This window comes from Erinaceus europaeus, chromosome 10, assembly GCF_950295315.1.
Source record: "Erinaceus europaeus chromosome 10, mEriEur2.1, whole genome shotgun sequence".
Classification (NCBI taxonomy): Eukaryota; Metazoa; Chordata; class Mammalia; order Eulipotyphla; family Erinaceidae; genus Erinaceus; species Erinaceus europaeus.
Genome location: NC_080171.1, coordinates 121,625,719 through 121,642,024, shown reverse-complemented (window position 1 = coordinate 121,642,024; position 16,306 = coordinate 121,625,719). Strand labels below are relative to the sequence as shown.

Below are 16,306 nucleotides of genomic sequence, written 5' to 3'. Positions count from 1 at the left end.
ACTGGAATGCAATGAAGTGTTTTCAGTCCTGTACACCATGTACATCTGTTGTAAGGAGGGTGATCAAACTGCGAGTTGCAGTTACAGAGGCTTGATGGAGATCTTCAAAACATCTTTTTCTTTCCTTTTCTTTTAAAAAATTTTTTATTTACATAGAGATAGAGAGGGAGAGAGACAGAGCCCTGTTTCACCAAATGTGAAGCTTCCCTGTGCAAGTGGGGACCAGGGGTTTGAACCTGGGTCTTCACACACTGTAACGTGTACTGAAGTCTTCAAAATATTTTTCTAATGAATTCAGTTACAATAAATAGCTTTTAAAAATATATGAAGATTTTTTTTTCAATTTCTATCCTAGGACACAATATAAAGTCAAACCATTCTAATGATTTGCCTTTACTGAGTACCTACTGTGTAAAAGGCCAGTGGTGCAAAAAATAATAATAATAAATAATGACAATAAAAATAAATCCAGTGCTTGACAATTAAGTCTGTTTAAGTGTTTCTGTTTCTGCAGAGTAGGGTCTTATATATGCTCAGTTTCACTACAATTTCCTTTTTTTTTTTTTTTAAATTCATGACTTAAGTGTTTTACAAGTTTATACGATTTCAGGGTTCAGGGTATATTTTTCAATCTCATAAATAATGTAAGTCACCTATGTTCCACCAAAATTCTGTGTGTGTGTGTGTGTGTGTGTGTGTGTGTGTGTGTCTGTCTGTCTGTCTGTCTGTCTCCTTGGAATCAGTACAGAAGGAGAGCAGAGATAGATGGAAGGCTTGCAGCCCCGTTTCCCTGGCTTCCCCAGGCGGTGAAGAGGCTCCCGCCTGCACTGAAGGCACAGCTAGACAGACGCTCGCTCGACCTGACCTGATCGTCCATATCTCTCGGGCCAGCCCCCTGCCCAGCCCCAAGGTGGGGACGATGGGTAGAAAAAGAAACAGAACACATTTCTTTAACTACTTAGTTTCTGTGACTGCACTGCAACTGGCTTGCTAAGCCAATCCTACACAAACTTGCTCTCATTTCCTCAGTGAAATGTCACATGAGGAAATGATTTTTCCTTTTGTTTTTGCCTCCACCTTTTCTTGGTCTTGTAATTTTGACTAGAGTACTAATTTTGTGGGTCAGACACATTTTCTCAGATCAGCCCACTTCCTGCAGAGAGTGAACTGCACTTCAGGGAAGCTGCTGGTGGTCCTGCCGGCTGTTCTTTGAAACATCCTTTGAACAGCTCACAGGGAAAGCCAGTTGCTACCATTCAGCCTGGCCTAGTAGACTTTTACCTTCTGCTAGACTAATAACTAGTCAGAGGTAACCAACACTCCCTTTCCTCTCACCCAAAGGAGGTGAGATGAAATCATTCTATCAGATACACTGTATTTATCACTTCAATAGACTGTAATGGAACCACTCAGAGAAACCTTTGGAGGCTTTGCAAAGAATCTCTTTGAATTCATCCAAATCTGTGAGGAGAAGCAAAAGGAGGAAAATAAGATGAAAAGCCAGGTCACATGGTGACTGTGAGCGTACAGAACTGACTCAGGAAAAGCATTGACTTAACTGCCAGCGGGTTAGTGTGAACAATTATCCTGAACATCATCTTAACTCCTGCACAGAAATCCCACCAACTCCTCCATCCTCCAGAGAACAACCTTGTTACCTGTGTTTGTTAGTTGTTCAACAGTTCTTTAGTGTTTTATATGACAAATCATGTACACAGTGATATTCTCATTTCTTCACATCAAAATTGTACTTAAGTGTAAGCTGCCAAAGTCATATGCTATCAAGGTTTAAAAAAACAAAAGTTTTTTTGTTTTGCTTTGTTTTTGCCTCCAGGGCTGGGTGTTGGCACTATGAATCCACAGCTCCTGGAGGCCCTATTTTCCATTTTATTGGCTAGGACAGAAAGAAATTGAGAGGGGGAGGGGAGACAGAGAGGGGAAGAGAGAGAGACATCTGCAGACCTGCTTCACGGCCTGTGAAGCGACTCCCCTGCAGGTGGGGAGCCGAGGGGGGGTTGTCGAGCTTGGGTTCTTGTGTAAATCCTTGCACTTAGGTTAAATGCTTATGTGCATTTAATGTCATGTACCACCGCCAGACCCCCCCCCCAAACAAAAGATTCTTAATCTATCTTTATACTTCTGGAATGTAGATTTGAAGGCTGAAACAGCTATAGTCTCCAGTATAAAGTAACCTCCAGTATAAAGGTAGATGAATTGTCATTTAGGGAAATTAAGTGATGATGAACCCACAGTCTGGAAAATTTTAGCACTTTATTTTTCCTAAAGTATATTTACTTCATCTTCTACTTTATATCAGAACTATATCTGTGATAAAAAGGCGACATGAAGCAACCCAAAAGATAAGGATATGCTCATGTATAGAAAGTATGAGATATGAACCAAACTCTCAAGATACTTTTCTACTTGGTGAAAAAGTTTGACAACATTTCAGCAGCACTAGTCCCAGTTGCATTGTCTGACTGATTTCACCTTTCTGATAGTCAAAAAGCAAGAAAATAGCTAAGAATAGCAGCAATTACTCGTGCTTTATAAATATAGTGTAGGTGAGGCTGTAACAAGATAATATTCCTCAAGATGCATACAGCTTGTGAGAAAAAAAGTCCCAAAGCCATCTAAGCTTAAAAAAAAATCAGGTGTACAGATTTTTAACATTTATTATTTTAGATCTTAGTGGAAAATAAGAAATGCCATGAGAAGGAACCCAAGTGAGAGAAGATAAGGAAGCAACCCTGGTCCAGGCTCCGTGTGGGACATACTCCTAGGTGCAAAAGCTTCCTAGCTTACCATCCTCTCCTGCTATAAGACATTTTTTTTCCATCCATGGTGAGAACTAGATTATTTTAAGTATTTATAGTATTGATTACATATGAGCGAGAAACCACAGCACCACTTCCGTATACACAGTGCTAGGGATTGAACTGGGGACCTGAGGCACTCGAGTCTGATGCTCTCCCAGTTGATCTGTTGCTTCAGCCACCAGAATTGGGATTCTAGAGCTCATCTGTGTACTGCTCTTCTATATAAAATCCTCACATGGTCCCCATAACTAAGCTGACAAACTCCAAGATTTCATAAGCTCCAAGTCTTTATCATGTGTCAGACACAGTATCTGAAACCGAGAAGCTGGCATGTCCGAGTGAAAAGACACAAGTTCTCAAGAGAGAGGTGAAAATGAGTGTCTGCTAACGTACGTGCTTGCCCATTCCTGACAGGTGATGGCTGTTTCACGCTATTCGATCAGGATAGAGTTATTCTCTCCAATTTGAAACCTTGCACTGAAGACTGGAAATATTTCCGTTCCTGTATCATGGAAGCTGGCAGGGCTTTTTATAATAGTTTATCTCTCTGCATGTCCTCAGACATATGGCATACACAAGAGGAACGGCTTTGTCTTTTCATCCTTTTAGATCAGAAACAGATGAGCAACTCTCATGCTCGCTGACATGTGTATCATTGTATTTTCTAAACCAAGGAACTGCTCTAGGAACCAGCTGAAAAGCTTGCTAAAAGAGATTCAAGATAAGACAAGAGCCCAAACCAGGAGTTCTCTCACATGTTTCTGAATGCATTCAGCATTTTATGGGCATCTTGCCCAGTGTGTCTTATTTTTCTTTCATTCCAATCACTATCAGCTTGGCTCTCTAAATTCTAGTTTGCTTTTGAAAGTCTTGTCCAACTCACATGACTATACACTCATTTCTACAATGAAGAATGCTAATAATTACACAGATACTTCCAGCTTCCAAAGCTTAAATTATCCATGTAATTAAACAAAAATGAGCTAGAGGGGTGGTTTCTGTCATTTGTAAATAATTGACTCTTATCCATTTTGATATAAAGACCCAACCAAAGACTGGGCACTTTATTATTATTATTATTATTATTATTATTATTATTATTGGATAGAGACAGAGAGAAACTGAAAGGAGGTGGGAAAGTAGAGAGGGAGAGAGAAAGAGAGGTACCTACAGCCCTGTTTCATTGCTCATGATGCTTGCCCCCTGCAGGTGGAGACCAGGGGCTTGAACCCAAGTCCTTGCTCACTCTAATGTGTGCACTCAACCAGGTGCACCACTGCCTGGCCCCTGGCTACTTCTTCTTCATGCTGATTTGTCTTGGGTATGGAACATCCATCTTCTGTCCTAGGCCTTCTCAGGCATCACCGTACAACCATTCATTCAATGAGAAGTTACTGAACCATCACTCTGGGTTAGCACTATTTTTAGTGGTAAAAATAGGGATGAATACATTCTCTACCAACAGGAATATTATAAAGTATAAATTCATGGTTTATATCATGTGAGAGTTAAAAAGCAAAAGGAAAACTGAGAGACCTTCTAATAATGGTCCAGAAAAATTTCATGGGGAAGGTGATGTTTAAGCTAGACAGCAGCTGGTAGGATTTCAAGATGAAGAGACTGGGAGGGACTTGAAGAGAAGGGGTCAAGCAAAGAGCAAGGAGATAAAGCCCAAGCGGAGAAAATAGCAGCAGGTGCGACAGGTTTCCTGTTCAGATCAGTGTGAGGAAAAAAAAAAAAAAACTGGACTTGTAGGTTGAGGAGAGCAAACACCAGGTCTTCTTTCATATTTTACTTATTTACTATTTACTGAATAGAGCAAGAGAGAAATTGAGATGAAAGGGGAGAGAGAGAAGGCACACTGCTTCACCTTGTGAAGCTTCCTCCCTGCGGGTGGGGACCGAGGGCTTGAACCTGGGTCCTTGCACAGAGCCACATGAGCACTCAGTCAGGTGCACCACAGCCTAGTCCCTGCAAACACAACATCTGCAGGACAAGTATGAAGGACTTAGCTCTTACTGTTAGGGAATAGGAGAGGCTGAGATGTACAGTCAGCCAGGAAGAGACTTAATCAAAGTTGTAATGTGCAAGGGTTCAACTGGAAACAGAAGTTAGAAGTAGTGGGATGAGAATAGATTAAGATGATCACCACAACAATCTAAGAGGGAGATGACAAGAGTCTGGAGTAAGACTGGTGGTAATATCATAGAAAAACCAAAAATGGTAGTGGAGTCACCACCACTGACATTATTATGGTATGTGTCAAGATGGAGAGCAGACGGAAGAAGAAAACAGACATGGGAGTCAGGTGGTAGCGCAGTGGGTTAAGCATACGCGGCATGAAGCGTATGGACCGGCAAGAAGGATCCCAGTTCGAGCCCCCGGCTCCCTACCTGCAGGGGAGTCGCTTCACAGGCGGTGAAGCAGGTCTGCAGGTGTCTGTCTGTCTTTCTCTCCCTTTTCTGTCTTCCCCTCCTCTCTCCATTTCTCTCTGTCCTATCCAACAGTGACAACATCGATAACAACAACAATAACTACAACAATAAAACAACAAGGGCAACAAAAGGGAATAAATAAAAAATAAATAAAAAAATATTTAAAAAAGAAGAAAACAGACATAAAAATGATGACCAGGCCTCCCTCCTGGTGTCTCAGGACACATTCAGGAATAAGGGAAGGGAGCATGCAATTGATGGATGGCATTCTTAGCCATTATCAGTGATCTATTATGGAATAATCAGGTAAAAATGTCCACTTTCTAGTTGAAAATGCATTAATAGATTTTTAAAAAGGATTTTATTTATTTATTTATTATTGAGAGAGATAGAAGGAATGAAAGACAGAGAACCAGACATCTCTCTGGCACATACAACATCTAACTCTGGGCTTCATGCTTGAGAATTCAAAACATGGGCCCCAGATCAGATCAGTGGGGTCTACAGTTAACAATACATATATACTTTCCCCATATCAGGGAGCTACTCTCTGCCCTGATCCAGCTTTCTAGTCCTATTCCCAACTGCAACACCATTTCCCCAGACAATACCTTTAGCCCACCTACATGTTAGCCATCAGGTTCAGGCAGAAACTAGTACTCATGAGCCCCTCGGAATATACCTAAAATAGACCTACTAGCTTTTTCCAGAATGGAGACCCCAAATCTCATCTGCTATATTCTTGCTTTTAGGGTCCTGATTATTAAACTATTTGTTCTTTTTTAGCCACCAAGTTACAGATGCTACCATGATGCCAACCTGACTTCCCTGGACAGACGACCTCACCAATGTGTCCTGGAACCTCACCTCCCCAGACCCCTACTCCACTAGGAAAGAGAGAGACAGGCTGGGGGTGTGGATCCACCTGCCATCACCCATGTTCAGCAGGGAAGCAATTACAGAAGCCAGACCTTCCACCTTCTGCATCCCACAATGACCCTGGGTCCATGCTCCCAGAGGGGATAAAGAATAGGAAAGCTATCAGGGGAGGGGATGGGATACGGAGTTCTGGTGGTGGGAACTGTGTGGAATTGTACCCTTCTTATCCTACAATCATGCCAGTCATTATTAAATCAATAAAACACACACACACACACACACACACACACACACACACACATACACATACACTTTATCTACTACGCCACTCCCTAGACTGCAATAACAGATTTCTAGTGAAGACTGAAGCTAAAGTTCTGGCAATAGTCCGTCTAACCAATTCACAGTCTTGGTGCTAGAAAACTGAGAATTTGTTACCAGAACATCTACCCTAAACACCAAACCGGTGCTAGCTAGCATGGTGTTGCATCTTAATTACCAGGAGACAGTCTCTGCCTTCCTTGTCTCTCTCTCTCTGTCTCTCTCTCTCTCTCTCTGTCCTTCTTGTCTCTCTCTGTCTCCCCTCCCCTCTCTATTTTCCACCAGGGTTATCACTGGGGCTACTGTTCCTGGTGGCCTCTCTACTTTCTTTCATTTATTTTCCTGATAGAGACAGAGAAAGAAATGGAGGGGGAGGAACAGAGAGATAACTGATGTAGAAAGAGAAACGGGGAGAGAAACACCCGCAGTATTTCTCCACTGCTCCTTAAATTTCCCGCTTGGAAGTGCGGACCAGAGGCTTGAACCTGAGTTCTCACACATGGTAATTCATGACTCTATGAGGGAGACCATTGCCTGCCCAGATCAGGGAAGCATTAAGGTCCCCGTGTACTGGTGATTATTGGAAGGCTCAGAGACATTAAGAAATGTGTTGGTGACAGCAGAGAGGTGGCTGAGCTCTGATTCAAGTGCTTGCTCTGCAGCTACATTAAGAAATGACGCTTACCCCTGCCTGCCATTTCAAAGCCAACATGGAAGAACTAACAAACACACTGTCTTTTGTCCACTACTATCTTTTTTCCCCAATCTGATTTTCATCCATTTTACTTGACTAAAATCTTTCCAAATAGTCTCCAATTCTGTTCAGTTGCATCCTCAGTCTCAGCACCACTTTTAACCTAGTTAGCTGCTAACTATCTCACCGCAGACGACTGTGAGATAATGAATGGGCTTCTAGCTCTGAACCTCGGATACTTTCCACAATCCCACCCTGTTTAGGGTTTAGTGATCCCCGAGCACTTCAGAACACAAGCTGTTGAGTCTACATTTGTTTTATTATGATAGAGACATAGACAGAAATAGCAGAGGGAAGAAGACAGAGAGAGGGAGAGAAAAAGAGAGGGAAATAGGGGGAGGGAAGAAGAGAGAGAGAGGGAGAGAAAAAGAGAGGGAAATAGGGGGAGGGAAGAAGAGAGAGAGAGGGAGAGAAAAAGAGAGGGAAATAGGGGGAGGGAAGAAGAGAGAGAGAGAAAGAGAGAGAAAGAAATAGGGGGAGGGAAGAAAAGAGAAGGGAAGAGGGAGAGAGAAAGAGAGAAAGAAAGAAGGGGAGGGAAAAAGAGAGAGAAAGAGAGAGGGGGAGGGAGAGATGTTCGTAGTGTCGCTTCCCATTACAGCAGATCCTTCTTGCAGATGGAGACTAGGGGTCTGAACCCATGTCATCACAAATGGTTACTTGGGTACTTGACCTGTTGTGCCCCAGCTAAGTCCCCAAGTCTACAGTGTTAACAGGACATGTCACCATGACAGCAGTGCTCCCTATTAAAGGCTCAACTACGTCCTGACAGAGGCCAGTAAGGAGGGCCTGGCACTGGTGCAGCCAGCAGAGTGCAGACATGACCACGTGCAAGGACCAAGGCCCAACCCCTCTGCCTCCATCTACAGAGGGATTGCGTCAAGAGGAATGGAGAAGTGCTGCAGGCTTCTCTCTTTCTCCCTCTCCCCCTCCCTCCTTATTGATTTCTGTCTCCATACGAAAAAGACAGGAAAAAAAGAAAAGTAGAAAAAAAGAAAAAAAAAAGGAAAAGGACATCGGATGTCTGGAATAATCATGCAAGCATAGAGGTTCGGCGATAACACCATCGCAAAAAGCAAAACAAAACGCAAACAGGGACCAGCAGGAAGTCTGACTTGGAGGGGGCACTGCTGTGCCCTGCATGCCACCCAGGATGCAGCCTGGCCCCCACCGCTTTGGAGGAAGCCCCGATACTGTGACATCTCCCCCCCATCCCCCCTTCCTGTCTTTATCTAACAAAAATACCAGTACAATACAGTAAACCGTTTTCTTCTATTCGGGAATTTGGTGGCTACTTTAGCTCTGTCTCGCAGTCTCTTATATTCCATGGCAAAATGATGAAACCTTCTAGTAGCTGTCTATATTTCTCCTCTGTGTTGTAAAGATCATAGTTTAATGACTTTTTAAACCTTTAGTTTCTTCCTCTTCATTGAAAATCTTATTTTCTGGACTGGGAAGACAGCTTAATGGTTATACAGAAGAGTTAGTTTCACACCTGAGATTTCAGGTTCAATCCCCAGCACCACCATAAGCCACAGCCGAACAGTGCTCTGGTCTCTTTCTCTGTCTTTCTCTCTCTCTCTACATCTCTTTCTCATTAAGATAAAATAAATTAAATAGAAAAAGAAAATCCCATTTTCTAGCAAACTGTGTGCCTTGCTACTCTTAGTTAACTGGTTTTGAATCAGAAAGTCTGTGTTCCATGGGCTTGGTCTCACACTTCTACCTCCAGTACCTGAGATAATTCTGAAGTCATAAACAAATTCTCACAGTATGGCAGGTAAAAATGATTATTCTTGATACTCCACTCTCAGAACCATCGTAAGGAACCCCTCACAGCCAACTGTCCTGACTTCAAGTCCTACAGAAATCATGATTAGAGTGGTGTGTGTGTGTGTGTGTGTGTGTGTGTGTGTACACACATGAAGACTCTAGCCTTAACTAGAATGCTGAGCATGCAGGAGGCAGAAAACTGAGGGTCAGCATTCCGGAGATGGAAGTGAAAGGGAGAATCTCAGAGGCAAAACTGACCTTTGGGGCACTTCTTATTGATTCGATTAGATAATCCTTCAAGAGTACTTCTCCAAACCCAAGCTCACTGCTACCACTCAAAGTGGAATCACTTTGTTAAGATCCATTAAGTTTCTCCCATGTCTAGACAGTGGTGCCTCTCCTCCTCTATTTTTTTGTTGGGCACTTAGAATGTGTACACGCCATGTCCTGTTGAACCTTCTGTTTCTTTTTTTCTTTCTTTCTTTCTTTTTTTTTTTTTTTTTTTACCAGAGCACTGCTCAGATCTGGTTTGTGGCGGTGCAGGGGATTGAACCTGGGACTATGGAGCCCCAGGCATGAGAGTCTCTTTGCATAACCATTATGCTATCTACCCCTGACCGAACCTTGTGTTTCTTACACTGAAGAATGAATGCATCTACAATGAAATTGAATACTTGTGTAGAGAGATCCCTTTTTCTGAAGTATTTAGCCACACTTAAGAAGACACACAACACCTCAACTATCCAGCTGTCATTCTGCTCTCTGAATTATAAAATATCACATGTTATTATCAACTTTTATTTAGTTATTTCACCAATCTTAGTTAGAATGGGTGTGTGAGACTAAACAATGCACATTAAGCCCTCAAAATGACTACTGAATTCATTCAAAGTCCTGATTTTAATAATGATTCACCCCAACATTAAAAATGCCTTTACAGCCTCACAGTCAGGGAAAAATCTCAACTGGCAGAGCATCAGACTTGCGCGCTAGAGGTTCACGGGTTGATTCCACGGCATGGGTATCTCTCTCTCTTCCTCTCCCTGCTGTGATTCAGATAGGCACATATTCAGATATATCAACTGAAACAAAAAAGCACCAGTAGACAAATGTTTCTGGAAGATCTGTATACTAGGTTCCGGAAATAAGAAGGCAAAGACTGGGAGTCGGGCGGCAGCGCAGCGGGTTAAGTGCAGGTGGCGCAAAGCGCAACGACTGGAATAAGGATCCCGGTTCAAGCCCCCAGCTCCCCACCCGCAGGGGAGTCGCTTCTCTCTCCCTCTCTGTCTTCCCCTCCACTTCTCCATTTCTCTCTGTCCTATCTAACAACAAAATCAATAACAACCACAATAATAACTACAACAACAAAACAACAAGGGCAACAAAAGGGAATAAATAAATAAATAAATATGACAAAGACTTCAATAATTTATATTTTAGTGAGGACCATTCTAATATGGGATTGACAGGTGGAGATCTAAAATTGTGGTTCCATGGCTCTCTACTCCTTAGAACAGAGAATGCTTCTTGAGGTGATTAGACCCTGTTAGAAACACCAAAACCTGCTGTAACAGATGAGAGTCTCTTTCTAATCAAAAAGAATTTAGATTTAAACCGGCATTCAATTTGGGATTTACAGTCTTTTAGACTTTCATTCATTTAGTGGTTTGCATCTCCTTTCTGTCCCAGTCTTCATCCCGAGAATTTGGGAGGGAACCGGACAGGGCAGGACGGGTTGGAGAGGCTGAGGGTGGGCACCCCGTCTCCCAGTGGGGTACGTCTAGGTATTTCTAGTCCCGGGTTTTGGCCCTCTGGGCTGCCCCGCTGCAAGTGTAGGATCCAGGAATCCTGGGTTTTCTCTCTGCCTGTCTTTCTGGATGCTAGTGGGGGTTCCAAAGGTCTCGGCCTCCAGGCTTCCCTGCAGAGCCCGGAGGGAAAGAGGTGGCAGCAGGGGCCCCAGAAGGACTGAGGGGACAGAGGTTGATGGGGGGGAGACAGGGGATGAAGGGGTGTGGAGGGGGCAGGGGGAGATGGGGACGGGGGGGATGGGGGGCAGGGGGTCATGGGGGACAGGGGGCAATAGGGGCAGGGGGTGATGGGGAACAGGGGGTGATGGGGGACGGGGTGATGGGGGACAGGGGTTATGGGCACAGGGGGTGATGGGGACAGGGTCTGGGGGGACAGGTGGTGATGGGGACAGGGGGTGATGGGGACAGGGGGTGATGGGGATAGGGACTGATGGGGGACAGGGGTTTTGGGCACAGGGGTTGATGGGGACAGGGGCTGATGGGGGAAACGAGGTGATGGGGGACAGGGGGTGATGGGGACAGGGGCTGATGGGGACAGGGGCTGATAGGGGACAGGGGTGATGGGGGACAGGGGTTATGGGCACAGGGGGTGATGGGGACAGGGGCTGATGGGGGACAGGTGGTGATGGGGACAGGGGGTGTTGGGGGACAGGGTGTGATGGAGCACAGGGGATGATGGGGGACAGGGGTGATGAGGGAAAGGGTTGAGTGGCAGGGAAGAACCCAGGGGACAGGGGCTGACAGGTGGGGGACAGGAGATGTTGGGGGATAGGGGTGATGGAGGACAGGAGATGATGAGGTGGGATGACAGATAATGACAGTGGGATAGGGGGTGATGGTGACAGCGGATGGGGGGAGGGTTCAGGGGATGAAGGGTGAGGCCAGGGGCTTGACAAGGCCGCGAACGCCATGGGGGGCACAGGAGATGACAATCACCAGCGTGGGGGCTGTGACAACTTGGGTAGGGGCAGGGGTGGCAACTGCGAGGGGGGTGTGCTGAGGTGACATTCCGAGCTCGCTGCCAAGGCCTAGGGCTATATTCCTGGCTACCACCCTACCTCAACTTCACAGCGACCAGGGCAGCCCGACCCTCCACTGCTCCCCTCCCCAGCTGGCCAACATGCCAGGCCTCGGCGCCCCGACTTAGCCAGCCGAGCCTGCAGCACTGAGGCCAGGCAGCCCTGCTCGCCCACCCCAGCTCCCCCCTCCCCGCAGCCCCGCCAGAGGTGCCCGGAGACCCCCTCTCCGCACACAGATGCATCAGCACCCTTGGGGTCCAGGATTTCACCCCTGGGTGTGCCTTGGCGGAAGGCACTGGGGTCAGGAGCAGAAGGAAAGGGGTGCGGGTGCAGCCTAGGACACACTCACACACACACACTCACTCACACACTCACATACGCAGACAATTACACACACACTCACATACGCAGACAATTACATACACACCCACACACACACTACACACACTCACACCTCATACACACACACACTCACACCTCACACACACACTCACACACACACTCATACCCAGACAATTACACACACACTCAAACATACACTCTCATACACATACACACTGACACACACCCAGACAATTATACACACACACTCATACCCAGACAGCTACACACACTCACACACACACACTCATACCCAATTACACACACACACAATTACACACACACACCACACACACTCACACCTCATACACACACACACTCACACCTCACACACACACTCACACACACACTCATACCCAGACAATTACACACACACTCAAACATACACTCTCATACACATACACACTGACACACACCCAGACAATTATACACACACACTCATACCCAGACAGCTACACACACTCACACACACACACTCATACCCAATTACACACACACACAATTACACACACACTCACACATACACTCTCATACACACACACTCACATACACACACCCAGACAATTACACACACACTCACACATACTCTCATACACACACACTCACACACACACACACTCATACCCAGTTACACACACACTCACACATACTCATACCCAATTATACACACCCTCACACACACACACTCATACCCAGACAATTACACACACATAACACACATACACTCTCATACACACACACTCACACACACACACACTCATACCCAGTTACACACACACTCACACATACTCATACCCAATTATACACACCCTCACACACACACAACTCATACCCAGACAATTACAAACACACACTCACCCTCATACACATATACACTCATACCCGATTACACACTCACACACATACTCACACACACTCAGACTCACATACACATATTCATACCCAATTACACACACACACTCACTCATACACTCACTCATACCCAGACAAACATACACACACACTCATACTCACACACATACACACTCATACTCAGACAATTACACACACACACACACACACACACACACACACACACACACACACACACACACCAACACACGGTGAGCTAGAAGCACTTTGCACTTTCAGGCAGGTGCTGAAACATGCAGTCAGAGGCTGGCGGACGCTGTCACACACACCCCCAATTTCCCGGGGCCTCCAAGTCGGCTGCGGGGCTGCGGGAGCTGCCGGGAGCTGCGGGGCTGCGGGAGCTACGGGGCTGCGGGAGCTGCGGGGCTGCGGGGCTGCGGGAGCTGCGGGGCCTCCAAGTCGGCTGCGGGAGTTGCGGGGCTGCGGGGCTGCCGGGGCTGCCGGGAGCTGCGGAGCTGCGGGGCTGCCGGGGCTGCGGGGCTACGGGAGTTGCGGGGCTGCCGGGGCTGTGGATTTGCTGGGCACCGCACCCCGACTAGCCGAGCCGGGACTGGGCGGTGAGCACTGGACAGCGAGTCCGCGCAGAGCCTGTGCACCGGCTGCGGGGCGAGGAGGCCGGGCCCGGGAAGCTCCCGCGACTGCCGGGGCCAAGACGCGCGCCGCAGCGCCAAGCACTGAGCTCCGGGTGCGGCAGGATCCCCACGAGGCTCAGGTGCGAGCGCCGGGGGGGCCGTGGGCGCCGAGCGGGATGCCGGCCTCCCGCGCCCGGAGCTCGCAGCCCCCGGGGACCCGCGCTCCGCCCGCCCGGGGGGCTCCCCCGGCTCTCCAGGCGGGTCCCGGGGCGCCGCGCCGCGCACCCGGCCGACCCCCACCCCCTGGAGCCCCACAGGGCACCTCAAGGCCCCCCTGCCTGGAGCCCGGGCGCCTGGGCAAACCGCCCCCGGCCCCGCCCGGCCCGCCTCGCCCCTTCCCCGTCGACCTCGAGCCAAGGGCAGGCGCCCGCGCCCAGGTCCCTGCCCCCCTCCCCGCGCCCAGGACCCCGCGCCCGGTTCAGGGGATGGACGGACCACAGGACAGGACAGACGCTCACCTGGCTCGGCTGGAGGCTTCTTCCCAGGTCCCCGCTCACAACCCACAGGCACAACCTTCTCCCAAGAAAAAAAGGGGGAAAAAAAGTAGCCAAGGGCAGGGGAGAGGTAGGTCTGCTCACAGGTTCCTCCAAAGAGATTCTTCTTCTTCTTCTTCTTCTTCTTCTTCTCCTTCTCCTTCTCCTTCTCCTTCTCCTTCTCCTTCTCCTTCTCCTTCTCCTTCTCCTTCTCCTTCTCCTTCTCCTTCTCCTTCTCCTTCTCCTTCTCCTTCTCCTTCTCCTTCTCCTTCTCCTTCTCCTTCTCCTTCTCCTTCTTCTTCTTCTGTTTCCCCCTTCAGACTGGCTGGCTCGCTCTCGGCCTCGGCGGCGGGGAGAGGACTCGCGGGCACTGGCAGGGGCCGCCCCAGCCGGGCTCCTCCCGCGCGGGCCGAGCTGCTCCGAGTGGCCACCCGCAGCCGCTCCGCGCCCCGCGCCCCGCAGCCCCGCGCCCAGCCGCCCGCGCCCGCCCTCCGCGCCCGCCAATGGGCTGCGCTCTGCGCCGGGCGGTCCCTCGGCTCAGCCCGCCCTGCTCCCGCCTCCGAGCTGCTGCCTGCGGCCGCTGTGGCTCACCCTCTAGGCCGCCCAGGACTTGGCAGCCGGGAAGACTGGAAACAGCTTTTTGCAAGTTGGGGAGAATCGGGTTATTTTAATTTTTTTTTTTTGCAAGTTGGGGAGAAGCGAGTTTTGTTTGCAAGTTGGGGAGAACCGGGCTATTTTGTGAAGACGAGAGAGAGGAGAAAAAGAGGAGATGTAAGGAAAACGCCTTGCATATGCCTTAACGGGATCTAGGAACTTGCTTTCTTCTGCTGCTATTAAATCTGTTCAGTTTCTGCCAAGAGTTAGCAGCTGAATGGGATGCAGAGCAGGGAAGCCAGCCTGGTGAGCGGTTTGGGAGTTGTTTTCACGTAAGTGTCACAAGTTCACACTTACATGTGGGAAAAGGAGTCTTGGAATTCCCATGTTTTCTCAGCTGGTCCTGCAAGAGCTTCGGGTTCAACATCCTTGAAGTCGCTCATCCCGCTGCTGCCACCCGGCTTCCAGGCCTGAGGATTCAGGGAGTCACTCGCACCCTTGCTTGACTGTGGTACACAAACCCCGGCGGTGAAAACACGCATCTGCACATGTCTGAGGGTCTGTAGTTGGCACAATTCTTGACCCCTTTATGTACACAAAGGGAACATCGCTTTTCTTTTGCTCCTGTCCCCCATCCCGATGACTGCAGCAGCTTCCAAGCACACTGCCCACTCTGCCTCCTGGCTCCTGAAGTCTTGCTTCCTGAAAACCTGATGTAAGGAAGTCTTCTGGAGTAGAAGGACTATAAAAATTTGGAAAATTCCAGTCTAGAAAGCCATCTTATCCACCAAAAGCATCTTACTTCTGGGCACATCTGTGTGAAAGAGATGCACTGCCAAGTGCCTATTAGTTTAATAACATCTCAAAATTAACTTCCCAAATAGCAGTTTTACAGCCCATTAGGGAAGCATCTATGTTTTGTGAGTGCAGGTGTGGCACTGTTAAGTGTGATGAAGTGTGAACATAAACCCATGTCTAACTGTAGTTCCTAGACTCCTCAACAGGGGGAAGCCAGAAGAAAGAGTTTTATCAACAAGAGCCAGAAGGTAGGTAGCTCTTCACAAGGGAATACTGGGGACAGTTGGCACTAGCAAAAGCCACTCCCTGTTAACTGCTGCTGAGTAGCCGGGAATACTCTCTGGTAACACTGATTCCTCGCATTCTGGGACTATTTTATTTCCCGAGATCCGAACATAGTGGGTTCCCTTTGGAAATTCATGTCATTTTTTTTTTTTTTGTTCCTGCAGCTGATTACTTTTATCACAAAAGAAGCAAACTGGGGGTCGGGCGGTGGCGCAGTGGGTTAAGCACCTGTGGCGCAAAGCGCAAGGACCGGCGTGAGGAGCCCTGTTCGAGCCCCAGTCTCCCCACCTGCAGGGAAGTCACTTCACAGGCGGTGAAGCAGGTCTGCAGGTGTCTGTCTTTCTCTCCCCCTCTCTGTCTTCCCCTTCTCTCTCCATTTCTCTCTGTCCTATCCAACAACGAACGACGTCAGCAATGGCAATAATA

The 16,306-nt window shown here is 47.9% G+C and overlaps 1 protein-coding gene across 1 annotated transcript in view; it reads right to left on the bottom strand.

Annotated features, from left to right (window-relative positions):
- Positions 1-14,454, bottom strand: part of EPB41L3 (erythrocyte membrane protein band 4.1 like 3) — a 252,639-nt gene extending 238,185 nt beyond the window's left edge. The window contains exon 1 of the mRNA XM_060200726.1: positions 14,189-14,454. The gene's annotated coding sequence lies outside the window, so the exon portion shown is untranslated. The remainder of the gene's footprint in view (positions 1-14,188) is intronic.
- Between the last annotated feature and the right edge of the window lie 1,852 nt (positions 14,455-16,306).